The 17,112-nt window shown below is 41.5% G+C and overlaps 1 long non-coding RNA gene across 1 annotated transcript in view; it reads left to right on the forward strand.

Annotated features, from left to right (window-relative positions):
- The first annotated feature begins 5,064 nt into the window (after positions 1–5,064).
- LOC140595954 (uncharacterized) overlaps positions 5,065–17,112 on the forward strand; it is an 80,766-nt gene continuing 68,718 nt past the window's right edge. Inside the window, exons 1-2 of the long non-coding RNA XR_011997957.1 lie at positions 5,065–5,277; positions 15,269–15,340. This is a non-coding gene — a long non-coding RNA (uncharacterized lncRNA). The remainder of the gene's footprint in view (positions 5,278–15,268; positions 15,341–17,112) is intronic.

Consider the following 17,112-nt stretch of genomic DNA (forward strand, 5'->3'; position numbering starts at 1 on the left):
ACCCTGGGCTGAAGGCAGCACTAAACCGCTGAGCCACCCGGGCTGCCCACCATTGCCATTTTGAAATTGTTTGTATTCTTGCAACTCAAACTTCTCTTTCTCTGACTTTCCCAATATGCTGTCAATAGTAAATTGGACTCCTCTTGGGAATTCTTTGTGTGGTGGAGTAAGTTGTTGGTACTTCTTGTGAGTGTGTGTGTGCATGTGTGTATCTACCAAAGAATGACCTAAAGTTTTACATGATGGATCTCAAAGATAGCACCAGAGAAGTAGGAGGCAGAGGAGACCATAAGAATTTAAGGCTCAGAGGAGCTCCAGGAGTCTTAGAGGATCGCAGGCCATGGAAACTTGCCAAGTTGCACAGGAAAGGAACCCTCAGTATGTGTGTGTGTCTTTTGCAAGGGGTGTGGGTAGTTAGAGAAGGGTATTAGATTTAATCCAAATCTTGAAAGAAATGGTGTTTTAGGATTGGTTGTAATAAAGCAATTGGGAATTATAGGGTGAGGTTGAGGACAAACAAGGCCATTAGCAGACATATGTGTGCACACATACATCATGCATAAACGAACATATTTTGGCTACATCTGGGCATTCACTGTTTAATATCCCTTCTTCTTTGCCTTGAAGGAATACGTTTTCAATTCCTCTTCAAGTTATGAATGGTTCAGTAAGGAACAAGGCCCAGGTCTGTGGTTTGCAAACTTGTTTACAGCAATAGAATCTTATCTTTAAATACAATCTCACCCCAAAGCACAAAATGTGAAACAGATAAAAACCTCAGTTGCCTGGTTAAGAGGGTGGAAGTTTGCATTCCCCACTGCCAGGCCCTGAGAATTCCTGGGGCTCTACAGAGCACAGCCTGAAAACCACCACCCCAGAACGAGAGAAATGAGACCATCTCATTGGTCTCCTTTCTAGTTTAAAATACACTGACCTTGCCAAGAAAAATTCCATTTAGCAGTTTGTGCCAGAAAATGAAAAAAGGTCAATAAAATCTAGTGTTGGCAAGTGAATGGGGAAATGGGCGCTTTCTAACCCTGTTGGTGAGACTGTAAATTGATGCAGTCTTTTTGAAGACAATTCATCAAAATTTTAAATGTATGAGCCATATGATTCCTCAGTTCCACTTCTAGAACTAGTTCCTATGGAAATACTCATATCTGTACAGAAGTGTACATACAAGGATACTCATTATAAGACCATAAAATAAGAAATAATTTAAATAAGGGAATAGTTAAATAAATTATACTATCTCCATATAATGGAATATTATAGTCACTAAAATGAAAGAATTAGAGATAGAGATAGAGACAGAGATAGAGGTAGACAGGATGGCCCTGGTACACTGTGACGTGAAAATGCAAGTTACAAAAGAACATAGTTAATTTGATATATATATATATATATATATATATATATATATATATATTAAACAAGCAAGCAAAATCCACATTCTATGAAAGCTGTGTAGTTCTAACGGCAAAAAAACAAAACAAAACAAAACAAAACAAAAAACCCCAAACAAACCAGAACATAAAAAACCCACACAAAAACAAAAAAAAAACCCCAAAACCAAAAGAACAAATGATTAGTCTCAGGGCTAGAAATAAATGACTAGTCTCAGGGCTTACAGTTTAACTTCTGGAGAAGGAGATTGGAGGAATGGGTAAGGGGGCATATACTTTTTATTGTATAGACTTTTTTGTGTTACTTGAGTTTTTTACAAGAGACATGCACTAATTCTATAAATAAGCAATGGAGAAAGATAATAGTAACATAAAATATTTTGCTTTTGTCAAGAAATGGCAAGTTTCCTTTTTTCTATCAACAAAATTCAAATAATATACATTGTTTGCCTTTTTTGCTCTGCCTACCAGGGTCAATTCTGAAGCATAAAGACCTAAAGACCTAGAATATTTGCATTTCCCTTTTCCTTTGATCATGTTTTTTCTATTTCCAGTTATCTGTTTTCTAAACCTTCCCCGGCCTGTTTTTCAAAAGAGATAGGTGTAGGTTATAAAGAAAGAAAACTCTGAGCCCCTCTGAGTAACCCGCATTTCTCTGAGTACCAAACTCTGTACGGTTAGTGTGGGCTGAATGAAGTATTTTATTTATTATTTGCACTTTATACACTGATGATTCTCATGTATGATTTGAGGTCAAGAATCACTATGCTTGCAGCTCTGGCTGGAGAACACATGGCTCTACTTTGGGATTTCACTTTGTCTCCAGATTTAAGAGCTGCAAGGATAGGAAGGAGTCTCTTGTGATGAGTCGTGTCTTTATCTGTATAGATGGGTGGGAGGTCATGGAGATTTTTAAACAAAGGAGTAACTGGATCTGAACCATGTTTGAAAAAAATAACTGGCAGAGGAAGAAAGTAGGTAGGTGTGGACAGAGGCAGAGCTACTCTCCAAATACCTGTAGAAAGGTTGGACGATTGATGGTTAAATGGCCACGCCAATATGACAGGATGCATTTACTGGAAGGGACTGTGTGCCATGTGTCAGTTATGTCTGGTTGGGTCACTTGGTCTGAACATGGGCCATTTAGGAATATCCTAGGTCCACTTAGACTCAAAGAAGAAGAAAAAAAAGGTCAAGTTTCACAGGCTGCTATCTTAAGTTCAACAAGCCATTTCATAAGCAGTTCATAGCAAAGATGCCCTTGTGTTCAGAAAAGAAGGGAAGGCAGCAGTTTTCCCAGGTCCCTCGGCAGTGGCAGCTTTATCCATTGAGAGTGGGGCTTCTTTTTGCTCAGCCTGATGGAGATCCATCTGCTCCACCTCACAGGTGGGAATGCAGTGCTATGGGCACCAGAGTGGGCTCAGTCCTAGTTCAGACCTTGATTCTGTCACTTATTAACTATGTGACCTTGACTAACCTCAGAGCCAGTTTCTTCATTTGCAAGAGGAGAGATAAAAACACCCATTTCTGTGGATGCGAAGGTAAAATGAAGGAAGGGAACTCTAAGAACCAAGGATGACTTTGATCTTTCATCTTGTTTTTAAATATTCCACTTTGTACCCCTCAAAGGACTTAGGGGTGAGTTGCTATTTATTAGTGCAGGTAGCCTGAGGTGTCTGTTTTAGGCCCTTGTACATTGAATTGCTTTTAGAATTAATAGCTGGTCTGCATTCTCCCTTTAGATCTGGGGATCAGGGTCATGCAGAGGGATGACAAGCACCTGCTCCTCGATCCCCCTACCTCATAGGTAGTGGAGCATGCCCCTCCTCACTCCCAGCTCCAGGAGGCCAGCCAGCTCAGCCCTGACTCTGGTTGGAGTCTGGACCTCAGACATACCCCCAAAGGCTTCAGAGTTGCTGGCCTGGACCTCCAAATCCATCCAGCCCTGCTGCTCTCTGGCAGTCTTTGAAGGTAATTCCAGTGCTTGGTGAGGCTGGTTCCACCCCCCGCTCAAGGTCCCCTGGCTCTGTAGGTCCTGGCCACCATGGAGCAGGTGTTGAAGAAATCAATGACTCAAAGACGATTACTTAATATTGGTGTTATGTGTGGGTTCTGTTTCAAATACATTGGGATCAGGACTTTGTGGTTGAAATAACGTCCATGTTAAAACTCCTTCCACCATGTCTGACAAATCTGGGGGTTCTCAGCTATTTTTCTGTCCCTGCCTGGTCCTAGATGCCCCTCAGCTAGATGTGGCAAGATGCTTCTCACAGAGGAGGGAGGAAATCATTCAGGTTCTTGTGAAAAATCATGTCCCTGAAATGGGGTGGTAAACTTGCCAACTTCTGGCAGTTTTCCTGAAAGTAAGGTTCCCTCCACTTTTCATCTGGCTCTTTCTCCCTTTGGCCAGGACACTGCGCAGGGGGAGGCTCCATGCTCCAGGGCACCACCCACACCCGGTGTCCCTGGCTTCTGCTGTGTGACTCACCCCACTACTACTTGATCTGTGGGGACATTGGAACAGCCGGAGGGCGCACTGCCCTGACGCCAACCCATTGCCACTCCCAGCTCCATCCCCACCACAACTTCATCCGCAGGTGTCCGGTGGGGCTTGCCAGTCTCCTTGCTTGGCAGCACGTGGTGTGGAGTGCAGAGGAAGAGTGCCATGCAATCAAAGTGCTCTGTAGGTCAGTATTTGTTAACAGGGTGTCCTTGGCTTAGGAGATGGACAAACACCTGCAGAGTGTAGTTGTGTGAGTACGAATACACACATGTTTTTCTGGGAAAATCGTCAAAGGGATCAGAGACTCAAAAAAATGTTACCAAGATAATAGTGGTATCATGTATGTGTTATATATCAAATGCATTTGGGTCAGGAACTTCATGGTTGAAATAAACAAGCAGGTAAAAAAAAAAGTCTAAATTAAACTTCCCTCCACCATGCCTGACAAATATGGGGGATTCTCAGTTCCTTTTTGTTTTTAATATTTTATTTTATTTTAAAGATTTTATTTATTTATTCATAAGAGACACAGAGAGAGAGAAGCAGAAATACAGGCAGAAGGAGAAGCAGGCTCCATGCAGGGAGCCCGATGCAGGACTCGATCCCAGGACTCCAGGATCACGCCCTGGGCCAAAGGCAGGCGCTAAACCACTGAGCCACCCAGGGATCCCCTTAATATTTTATTTTTAAGTGTAGCACCATATAGGGCTTGAATTTACAACCCCAAGATCAAGAGTCCCATGGTCTACCAAATGAGCCAGCCAAGAGCCCCTCAGTTACTTTTTCCTTTTCAAAAAGCTGTAAGAAATAGCCTTCCCAGAGGTCCCCAGGCTTCAGGTAGATCACATTTTTGCTGATGTGTCCTCCTTTAACACTTGGGAATATTTGCTATATAGAACAAGCTCTACTTGCTCCATGCTGACAGATGAGGAAAATGGGGAAGACTGTACATTTATAGAGCTTAACTACAGGCCAGCCACCTTTTAAACCATGTCTTTTTAAATCTCTATGCTTTTAATCCCATTACACATATGAAGAAACTGAGGGAAAAGAGAGCAAATAAATTGCCCAAAGTCACTGTATTTGAATATCGATCTTAAAACTCTTTGGGTCCAAAGTCAGTATCTTTTTTACTGCACTAGGAGTTTCCTGAAGGGAAAATTTTAGATACTGGTGAAATTTGCATTTTAATACTAAAATGCTTTTAAACCTCACTTCCTTTGTGGGGGGTGGGCGGGCGGAGAAGGTGTACTATCTCCTAAATCATCAGCATTATAGAAGATGAAAGCTCTGAACTCCCAATGGCCCCCTACTATTTTGGGCTCTTCTTCGTGCTCCAGTTCTAAGAGAGAAGAAAGAATGGTGTAGGTAAGCTTGACCCAGCAACAAAATTTCGGTGGCAGGAGGGGAGAAATTTACATTTTAGAGTTTTCCACAAAGGATGATTTCCTCTGGCTGATATCCAAGAATCCCAGAGAAGTGAGTTATTGGTCTAGCTTACGTAATGGATTTTCCTAAGCCAATCAACTCTAATCTGCATGTGAGATCATGTAAGAACATGTCAGCTCCCGAGTGGCCAAGCTGAGGAGCTGCCAGAGAAGAGGAAGGAGTGTTTGTCAGGTAATCCCATCAACATTTCCCACATTTAGCCACCAGCCAAAGCCATGCCTGGGATTTGGAGGTTAGCTGTCACTGTCATGTCAGTATACCAAGTCCATCGTCAATACATTTGAATAATAAAAACAAAGTACAGTAAGTTCTAAAAAGGCTGTTCAAAGAAAGTGGGATTATGGGGTGCCTGGCTGGCTCAGTTGGTAAAGCATGTGACTCTTGATCTCAGGTTCATGAGTTCAAGCCCCATGTTGGGCTTTGGAGCTTACTTTAAAAAAACAAACAAACCTGAAAAAAAAAAAAAAAGGAAGATGGGGTTCTGAGTTTAAATGATAAATTGAATGCATGCATCTAATTTCATTTCCTCCTGAAGGACCATATAGCTACATTGAAGAGATACCTTACCAAAGATATAAACATACAAGTACAGGGAAAATAGGAGAGATGGTAAGGGCAATGAAACTCTGGAAGCTGGAAAGTACATGGGAAAGTAGTAATTGATTTAACAACAGCCCCAAGAAAGTTGGCTTCAAATTGTAGAATCTTCAGGAGCTCAGGAATTGGCAGCATCAGGTATGCCTAGGACAGGGTAAGAGGTAGACCTCAAGGGAGAAAAAGCTACTTGAGAAACAATTGCATTCCTAACTGCCTTTTTCCTCTTTATGGTACCAGATACTGTCCTTCCCCCATGATGATGGAAATCTGGAGCTTTTGTCTCTGTAGAGAGTAATATGCTCTGAGACTTAAGGATGCCAAGCACAGTTGAGAGCAGGGCTTCTTACTGGGGTGGGGGAAATGAGCTCATACATTCTGACTCTCCAGACCTCTTTTCTCTCTTGTGTCTCAGCCAGACTCCCATCTACCAGGGAGGAAACTCGAATAGTCTTTTCTGGGAATCTGAATAGAACAAGAAGAAAATGTAAAAAGATTGACTTCAGTATTGAATATTGAAACAGCTCACCTAGGTCACCTTAGAATGAAGTTCAAAGTCAACAAGTCTGTCACTTTGCTCAGTGTTTTAAGCAGTTTTTTAGTTCCTCGTTATTAATTAAGAGCTGATTAAAATAAGGATTATCAGATATCTGAGTATGATCCCCAACAAAAAATATAGAGATAAAAAAAATGTGGAGCAACAGCAACTCTGAGGGAGGAGAAAACAAACAAGAAATCCTTATATCCTCAGATAAAGGAGGACCACATATATGAAACAAGAATAGGACATTTTAAGAGAGAAATTTAGAGAACAAAAGAGCTCTTAGAAGTTAAAGACATAATCATGAAATTAAAAAAAAAAAAAAGAATGGCCAGAAGGTAAGAGTAAGGATTTTCTCAGAGAGTAGAGCAGAGTATAGACAAAGAGGAAAGAGTAAGAAAGAGAAAGAGTTCTGTTCTAGAAGGCTGACCATCCAAATAATTAAAAGCTCCAGAAAGAGAGAACAGCTAAGTGGAGCATAGAAAGTTACCAATGAAATAATTTAAGAAAATTTCTCCCAACTGAAGAACATGAGTTGTCAGATCAGAAGGGCCTAGAGAGTCCTAGGCACAATGAATGAAAATAGAACCTCACAATGGCACACTCACAAAATTTCAGAACTCTGGGGCAAAGAGAATGTATATACACTTCTAGAAAGGAATGGACAGGTAATATAAAGGGAATTAAGAACTCAAATAAATTCAGACCTCTCCAGAGTGACACTATAAATAAGACAGTGGAAAAATACCTTTAAAGTTCTGAAGGAAAATTGTTTCCAATCTAGAATTTTATACCCAGCCAACCCATCAACAAGCAGAGCAACTGTATTACACAACTCCAGGGAGCAGCATTCAGAATACAGTGTTGTATAATAAAGTGGTTTACATTCAAGTATGAGAGAGCAAAGACATTTTCAGACATTCAAGACTCAAAAACGTATTTCAGGGTGCCTGGGTGGCTCGTTCAGTTAAGCATCTAGCTCACGTCATGATCCTGGGGTCCTGGGATTGAGCCCTGCATCAGGCTCCCTGCTCAGTGGGAAATCTGCTTCTCCCTCTCCCTCTGTCCCTTCCCCCATCACTCAAGCTCTCTCTCTCAAATAAATAAATAAAATCATTAAAAATTTTTAAAAAGCTTCTGTTGCATACATTCTTTCTCAAAAAAGACTACTGGGGAATGTGCCCTCCTAGAATAAGAGAGTAAATTAAGAAAGAGGAAAACATAGCATATAGGTAGGGCTGGCATCAACCTATGCTGTTGCACAGGTCCTACATATAGAAGAGTATCATACTTGGATACTCTGCTGTCACCATCTGGAAATTTTTAACATCTATCTATATCTGTCTATCTATCTATCTATCTATCTATCTATCATCTATCTATCTATTCATTCATTCATGAGAGACAGAAAGAGACAGAGAAATAGGCAGAGGGAGAAGCAGGCTCCCCATAGGGAACCTGATGCAGGACTCAATCCCAGAACCCTGGGATCATGACCTGAGCCAAAGGCAGATGCTCAACCACTGAGCCACCCAGGTGCCCCAGTCTTAATTTTTTTTTCAGTCTTAATTTTTTAACAAGAGACTCTGCATTTTCACTTTTAATTAGGCCCCACATATTATGCATTTCAGTCCAGGATACTAAAAACAGTGATTTTGGGGCCCCTGGATGGCTCAATGGTTAAGCGTCTGCCTTTGGCTCAGGTTGTGATCCCAGGGTCCTGGGATCTAGTCCTGCATCAGGCTATTTGCAGGGAGCCTGCTTCTCCCTCTGCCTGTGTCTCTGCCTCTCTCTGTGTGTCTCTCATGAATAAATTTTAAAAAAAATCTTTAAAAAAAAGAAACAGGTGATCCAATTCAGGAGGAAGGCAAAGGGAATCCCCATGAGAAGAGTGAAGACAGATTGCAGGACAGCTATCAATAGGTACAGAGGCAACTATCCCAGAGAGAAATGTGAGACTCAAGAGACCGACATGTTGGTGGCTGTCATAGCCAAGTTTCCACTGTTATTTTACCCTCTTCTCCAACCTCAAGACAATGCCTGAGTGAGCCTTGCTTAGATTCTAATCTTTGTTATGATCATTTGTTGATAAAGTTCCTGCTCTCTTTTCCATGCCCCACTACCTGGATCACCTAAGGACACTCATTTCATCTCATCAAACTTTCTGCTTAACTCTGTATCTCAGGGCTGGAGGTAAGGTAGAAAATAGAGGGCATCCTATATCCTCTGACCATATATCTGCCTGATGCAGTATCAGGCTCACCTGGCAGCCTTGCCACATGCCCTGACTGTGCAGAGCCTTGTGCTTGCTGCGACTACCTTCCAACCTTGCTCACTAAGTCCCCCAGAAAGGGATCCTGTAAATTCTCAGGGGAGCTGACACCAGGGGATAATGTTGTATTCATCCCTGAGTTTTCAATTAATAGTTTAAGTCTAATCTTTATGCTTCTATCAAAGTTTCAAAACTAACCATTATGTTGTATGGGCATAGAGTCATAGGTAGTAAAACCATGAAGAAAGATGAGAGCAATTAACATAAGATTGTGATCTAGTAGTAACCTCTTGGTAGCCATTGAGGGGGATAAGTGGAGGAAGATGCAGCTGTGGTTGGAGCTGCATCATTTAGATGGAGCTTATGAAGTATCATTAATATTATTTTATTCTTAGACAAGGCTGGATGGTGAGTCCATGGGTATTGGGTTCCATTCTTCTTTCAGCTGCATATTTTAATAAATTCTTGTGAATGCATGACACAGTAAAAAAAAAAAATGAATGTCAATGCAATTATCATAGGATCAATTTAATCAGAGGCCACATTTGGTCCTTGACCTACAAAAATACACAAAGTCCTTTCATCATGGAATTTCAAATAAAAGACCTTAGACCATCTGGCCCAACATCCTTTTTGTTTGTAACCATTATTATTTTAACTGACCTTTGATATATCCCCATATATAAGTTGCAATACTAAGAAGTTCATTTTATTTTAAATATTTGGTGAGTTATTAGATTTTCTACTGGTATTTCCACCTTTCTCCTTCCCCTGGGTACTTTATCTTTTTGGAGAGTGCAATCAAGATTTTCTTCATTAGCCTTGATAATTTCATTTTGCTCAGACATAGGAGGTGGGATGCTGGAAGGGGATACTAAAGGAGCAAATTGCAAACTGCTTTTTATTATCAAAGCTCTCCTGCCTTTACTTGTCCCAGAGAGTGTATCCATTTGGGGTTTACTCAGTTCAATGTGAAGAGCTTAGGCACCCGGATATTTTGGTCAAATTGAGTATGAACTGACTTGCTGACATATTTCTCAAGTGATCCATTGGCACAGTGAGTAACATCCTGGAAGAAGCATGAGTTATTGTTAGTCATAATCATTCCTTCACCTTTCCTGGAATGCCTTTGAAGGCACCAGGCATCAGCAATAGCTGTCATCAAAAGCTCTTTTGTCTGCAGTTTCTGTGATTGCATTCAGCTTATTCATGGCAGAGAGAGTTTTTCTTCATAGGATGATGGCTTTCCTTCTATAAAAGGTATCCACTATTTAGCCCTCCCGCAGAAAGGAAATTGGCACAGGTTCTGAAGAGCCAATCAATTCCTTAGCTGTTCTTGAACAAGCAACCCTTACTTGATAGCTCTAGAATTTTACTACAATTACAGAAGTTGAGTAACTTGTCAGCAGTCATTTGTAACCAATAAAACTGAAAAGATTATCCACCTTCATTTGAATTTTGGAGAAGTAACCAAGATCTGTAATTCTAGAATGGTGGTATAAGCACTGACTGTACTATGGAATTATATCTGGACAAGATCTTGCTGTAGTTCTTGGCATTCCTGGCATGAAGGAATTAAAAATCTAAGTCAGCATCACATCTATTAACTTGTTAGTTGTTTTCATGCTATAATGAGTAAAGCATGAGCTGAAACACTGAGATATGAGAGGTATTAAAAGTTATAAGGGTTATAAGGTTATAGCTATGTTTTGGTTGCAAAAGGCAGAAACTCTGGTACAAGCTTAATAAAAAAACAGGACATTTACTATAATAATGATATCAGGGCATGACTGAAGCCAAGGACAGAAGTGAGATTTACCCCTAAGAAGGGATTAGAACCAGGAATTAGAACCAGGGACTCTTTTTCTCAATTCTGCCACATACAAAGTACATCATTTGTCTCCCTCTTCGTAAATCAGCTTTTCTTAGATTCTTGGCAGAACAAAGCCATTCCTCTGTTGGTTCTACATTAGCCAGGAGAGTCTAGGATTTGTTGAAGCAAAAAATAAATCCGAATCTGTAATTCTTTTCCCTTACCCATGTCCCAGTGTTCTATGCAACAGACAGCACCCCTCCATCTTATAGCTCTGCCGACTGATCTTGTGGCCTCTAAGGTCACTGCGTTGGTGAAACAGAAAGTGGAGGGAGGTGAGGGATATTTCCCACAGCCAACCCTAAATGTGGCTTGTCATATCTGTCCCTCTTCCACTGGCCGAAACTTAGTCACATGGCTCCATTCTAACAAGGGACCTGAGAAACTGGGAAATGGAGAGGAGCATAGGGATAGTCAGTGAGCACTAACATATCAGTTACATCTCTAGTCAACAGACAACTGAGACCAAGTAGCCAAACCACTATTTCCTCATTGTTTCTGTTAGTTTGACATCCAAATTCTTAAAGAAGAAACTCTGGCCCAGCTTTGGTCAAAAGTCCACTCTGATCCAATATACTCTGTCTTGGGAAGAAGTTCATGTTGAACATAATGGTCACCAGATTCCTTCTGTTTCCATTCTGTGACTCAAAGGTAGAAAGAAAGGACAATACTCAGAAAGAGTAGGTTCTATGGACAGTGTCCATGAACTGGAGGCATGTTTTATTTCTGAAGCTTCTGAGAATTAGTCACTCCCTTAAGCTATTTCTCAATAATGAGTATCTGTATTTTATGGAATTCTTTATTTTAAAGATGAAAATCTAGTGAACCTGCTTGGAAAGAATTCGGACTTACTGCTTTTCTCTCTGGATAATTGTCTATAAGAACTACCTCTGGAAATAAGACACTTGAGATGTAAGAGCAGCCGCCGGACACATAAATATGGAAATAGTTCTTACTGATCTGGTTGAGAGCTCCTAAAATACAAAGGTTATGCTAGAGTCCTTCCAGTTGGACCCCCCACAGTCATCATTAGGGTTGTTTCAAGTATTCCCATTCTCTTCCTTAGGATATGGGGTAGGAGTGCACTTCCTTTCCTTTTTTATAATTAGCTGTGGACATATTCACTTTAACCAATGAAATAGAAACAGAAATGACATGTGTCCCTTGCAGTCAGAGACTTTAAGAACCAGTGCACGATTCACTGTATTTTCTTCGCCCTGCTGAGGAAATTATAAAAAACATGTATTGAGATGGAATTGCTCAGCTTGGATCCCCCTGCCTCCCCAAGCTGGACATCTAGCATGAACAAACATCAACTTTTGGCATACTGAGCCACTGAGGCTTTGGGACTATTTGTTACTGTAGACAACCTACTCCATTCTGTCCTCCATTCACAGCCATCCAGACCACAGTGGAACGCCCAGCAATATGCACCGTCTTAGGCGGCAGTCTCGCTCAAAGCAGAGTCCCCTTCCGTCTCTATGCTATCCCTAGAAGGGCCAGCTGTATGGTTTCTTCCCTTGGCAGGAACTGTGATGCTTGAGTCCATTTGCATGGCCTCTTATGGCAAAAGCCATATGAATTATAGGGCTATAGATATTTTAAACTGGAAAATCCTTGGATGTGGAGGGCTACAGGATAGATTATATTTGAAATAAATATTTAGGCCCTGTTCACTACTGCCACATTCCAGAAGGATGGGCTGATTCACTATGCTTACCACACACTGCCTGCACAGACTACGCTTTGTTAAAGATTAGATAAAGATGAAGTGCTAAACAGAGAGCAAGGAAGAGCATGAGACACTGCCGTGGTTCAGGACGAACAAAGCCGGCTTGTCCTGCTGTGGCAGCTGTAACGTCCTCCATAGGCTCCAGACGAACAAGCCACACTGTAACTCACTTTCTAACAAGCTTTGCTTAAAGCTGTTCTCAGGTCAAATCAAGAATCTGGCAAATCTGATTACTTGTTAAAGGACCAGGCTTGACTGTAGGCATTAAAGAGAAGTAACGAGGGAGATGGAGATAAAGAGGAAATTCTAAGAGCTCCTTCAATTCCGGTAGAACTCAGCCTACAACCAAACTGAATTTCTGAAAATTTTTAGGGGAAATATCAATGGTACAAACCAGAATACCTTGAAGACACCAGAGGTGAAGGCAATGTAACGAAAGCTGCCAGAGAGAGGCAAGAAAGGAGCCGCTTAGCTGGAGGCATCCTGCTGAACCTGAATGCTGGATTGTGCATCTCCTCCCCACCATTCCCCAAGATGCTTATTCTTCAACTTGGCCTCGACACTCCCGAATGTTGGTTTTGGAACTCCTCCAGAAAAGGTGTAGCGTCTCCTGGGCATGCTGTCACTGGCTCTGGTGATCAGTGTTAGGCCCGTCTTAGGCACAGGGCCATGGCCAGCCCACAACCTCTGTGCGAATGAGAAAAGATGCCCCATCTGCCCTGCAGATGCTGCTATCAGCCGAGATAGTCAGCCTGGATAGTCAGCCTGGATAGCAGAGCACAGACTAGGTCTCAGACTCCACTCACCCTCTTGGCCTGACCCTGAGGTACGGGACCCGATCTGCATGTCCAAAGCCAGCGCCCTTGCACCCAGGCTGTTTCCCCCTCTCCTTGAATTCTTTCGTTGTCCAGCCTGGGGACTGCAGCGTACAAAAATTTGGAACTTGACACAGATCCCCAAAGAAGCTTAGCTGACGAGGAGGAGGAGACAGAGGAGAATTATAATTATTAATTATTGGCCATTAGTAATATTATAAGTTACTGTGACAGGTTTATAGCATACTCCCAGAAAAGCCAACTTAATGAATAATGCTGCTAAATTCTTATACTAATAATATTGGTTTAAATTTCTGGGAACAAGGGCTACAGACCCAAAACTCAAATGGGAGGAGAAAGGAGAGCATAAGGAGGAGAAAGAGATGAAGGAGAAGGAACATAGGGCAGAGAATTAACACCTTTCTTAGGGCACGTGTTGAATTAGTGATGTTTGCTTTGGGTGTTTTTTTAATTTCCTTTTCATACCTCTTTTAGGGTGTCCTGTGCCCACACACACACACACACAAGTGCACACCTGTCCCTCTTCCAGACGGTCACCATGCTCTAGAATTATCTACTTTTCTTTCCCCAGCAAACAAAATTCCGTCTTCCTGGTGCAGCTGGTCTGTAAGAATTGCAATCTGGTTGAACCAAACCATATTAAGATGAAAATGACAGATGAGCCCAGTGTTTTTCTAGAAGGTTTTCCCCCTTTCTTTTTACATATTTGTTATGTTTGTTTTCAAAGGAGGTGCTTCCTAAAAACAAGGCCCATCCCTGACTGGATGTTTGCTCCTGAAAACAGCTCCCCCAAGCTGTTCCTGCTTCCTAGAATTTCTTCTTTTTCCTTAAGTACTCCTGATTTTCTAGAGGCTCTCATTTTTTTCTACAGTGAGACCCTTGTAAAAGAAGCAGAGACCCTGGTAGGGGTGGTGAGGGGCAATTTTAGAGAAGGAGGAATGGAATAGAAGTTGCATCTATTTTCTAGTTGGGGACATATATACTACATCCAAGCCACGCTCTGAGGCAGGCTGAGGACCTTCTGTGAAGATCCTACAACTATGCCTTACAGCAGCACACAGTCCGGGTCCTAAAAATCTTTGAGGAAAAAGAATGTTTTCTGTAGTGAGACATGCCTGATTAGATCTAAGTCAAACATGAAAAAAGGTGGAAAATGAGAGCCAAACAGTGTAGTGTGCGTGGTATAGTGTCAACGCATCCCTCATCTGATGCTGGGTTGCCTGAAATGACTTCATGATGAATAGCACTGTCTAGAGTGGACACTAAGTGCACTAATGATGCCCCCCCTTTGAAACAAAGCATGGTGTGGGAAGAGAAAGTTATATTTTAGTGAATCCCCAATTATGCCTGAGTCACTATTACTGGAGGTTAACAAAGACAGATTCATTCTTAGAATATTGATTCCACAGCGTATAGCAGGACCCAAAATACAATCTTGAAATCAGAAACAAATATATTTATAATATATAATAAATGTAGTTTAATTTGTACTTTAGGACTTCAGTAGGCAATCGCTCAAGTTACATATCAAAAGGCTTTTGCTAGAGTTTCACCAGCTTCTTGCCTCTGCTTCATTTGCACAAACATAAAAGGAATGTGCTGGTCTTTTGATTTTTATTTTAAAAACAGAAATTGGAAGAACTTGTTGAGAATATTTGATATGACCAAGCTCAAGAACAAACAGTCAGAGGAATTGTCTCCTTGGCAAAAGTTGGGGTTGGGACAGGCTTAGTCAGCAGCCTGGGCGTTCAGCACTCTTCAGAGAGACCAGTACCCGAGGGCTGCTGGGTGGGAGGGGTGTACAACGTCATTAGTCCCTGGGTGTAAACAAAGGGTGCCTACAATGGCTATTTTGTTTTCTGCTTCATCAAAGAACAAGGATAAAGAGTATGTTACCCATGATTAATTCTGGAGAAAAAAATTCCATGCAATGAGAATTTTTTCCAAGATTTAAGACAAAACAATATTTTCAACCCATATCAAAACCCTCCTGGGACAGCTGATATTGTGCACTGTGGAGAGTGCTTAGGAGAATGTGCTATTTGTTCTCATCCTTTTCCAGGCTTTGTCCCCATGGCAAACTTCAAGGCCAACAAAAGACAAAGGAGGAGGCAAGACTGCCTCTGGACAAATGGTGAGTGGGCAGCATGGGGTGGAGCACAGAAGGGATTGAGGCGTGAGGAGTGGGGGTTGGTCACCAATTATAAGCTGTAGGACTCTGAGTCAGTCATTTCACCATATGGATCTCAGTTTCCCCATCTGTAAAATGGGTGATAGGACTAGACCTCTCTGTGAAGCCTTCTGTGATTGCTCAGGTTATATTTCTACTTCCTTTTTGACCCACCATTTTAAACTCCCTAACTGTGACATTCTCTTAGACATAATTCTTATTTAATATATACAGATGTATATTTTATCAGCAACTGTAGAATTTCAGTCCTGGGATAGGTAAATTGCAGCTCCCTCCTTCCCTGGGTAACTAGGGAAAGAGAGAAATGGAAGCTGAAAATAGAGAGGACCTAGATATTTAGGAGGCAGAGACTAGAAGCTGGGAGTCAAACTTCCTCCCAAGTTTAGTTCCCCCCAAAAGCAGAACCTGAAACACGGATTTTAAGGCAAGCTGTTTGTTTAGATGCCATCCTAGGAGGTCAATGCAAAGTGTTAAACACATAACTGCTGTAGTCAGCTAGGGCCCAGTCCCTCTAGAGACCTCTGGCACACTGTAAAGCCCCACCTCGAGGCATCCCACCCAAGAGGTGAGAACTGGTGAATTTTTCTATTGATTCCTTTTGCTCCTGAAGGTGTTGCATCTCCAGCACTTCTAGCCTGTCCCTGACCAAATCTGCTTCTGCAGCCAGAAGAAGCCCTTAGGCAAAGTCATAGATACTTGTTAGGAAGCCCTTGGTGTGTAAGGAATATAGAAAAGATACTGGTGTGTCTGATAGAAACCACCAAGTCATAAAATAAGACCTCGAACATTCAGAGGAGGACCAACCCCTCACTAGGGGTATTTTTTAACAGTCCTACAGAATGATTTACAAATATCTTAATGAAACTATAGGAAAGAAGGTCCTGAAAGATATCTTTCCACTGAGTATGAAATGATAAAGGGTTGAATATCCACATAGTAGTCATGATTATGAAGGTAAGATGTATAAAAGTCCTATTTATTTTAGTACAAGAGAACTAAATGGCGTTCAGAGGTTTATTCCAAGTAGCATTTCCCCCAACATGATTTCTATCATAGGGATTTAGGTTCTTGAACCACAGGCCTTCTGCTTTAGAGTTCTTAAGAACATAGTCTCCATGGTTGAGGAGCAACTAGTGTACAGCCTTTCTTATTTCATTTTTTATTTATATATTCAACCCCATTAGAAACTAAATTCTCTACAGTAATGCAGCTCTCTAAACTTTTCGTAACACCAAGAGCAACTCCTTAAACATGGTAGTGCTTCAATAATCCTGATGCCATTCTAAATTTTTTTAGTAGTTGCACAGTTGTATTCCCAAAATCTTTAGGGAAATGACATAAATTTGTTTGTTTGTTTGTTTTGAGGAGGAGGGACAGAGGGAGAGAGAATCTTAAGCAGGCTCCACGCCCAGCATGGAACCCAACATGGGGCTTAATCTCACAACCCTGAGGTCGTGACTGAGCCGAAATCAAGAGTTGGAGCTTATCTGATTGAGCCACCCAGGTGCTTCATAATGACATAAATGTATAAGGGAAAAATATATTTTGATGACAAATGGTCAAAGACATGAATATTTCACATAAGAGGAAGAGGTTTGCACAAGAACAGTAACCAGATATGAAACATATCAAGCCTCTCTCATCACTTGAGCTAATAGAACTTATCATTTGGTAAGTTGGCCAGAACCCTTCTGCTTAGCATCCTGCCTTTAGGT

This window comes from Vulpes vulpes, chromosome 16, assembly GCF_048418805.1.
Source record: "Vulpes vulpes isolate BD-2025 chromosome 16, VulVul3, whole genome shotgun sequence".
NCBI classification, from domain to species: domain Eukaryota; kingdom Metazoa; phylum Chordata; class Mammalia; order Carnivora; family Canidae; genus Vulpes; species Vulpes vulpes.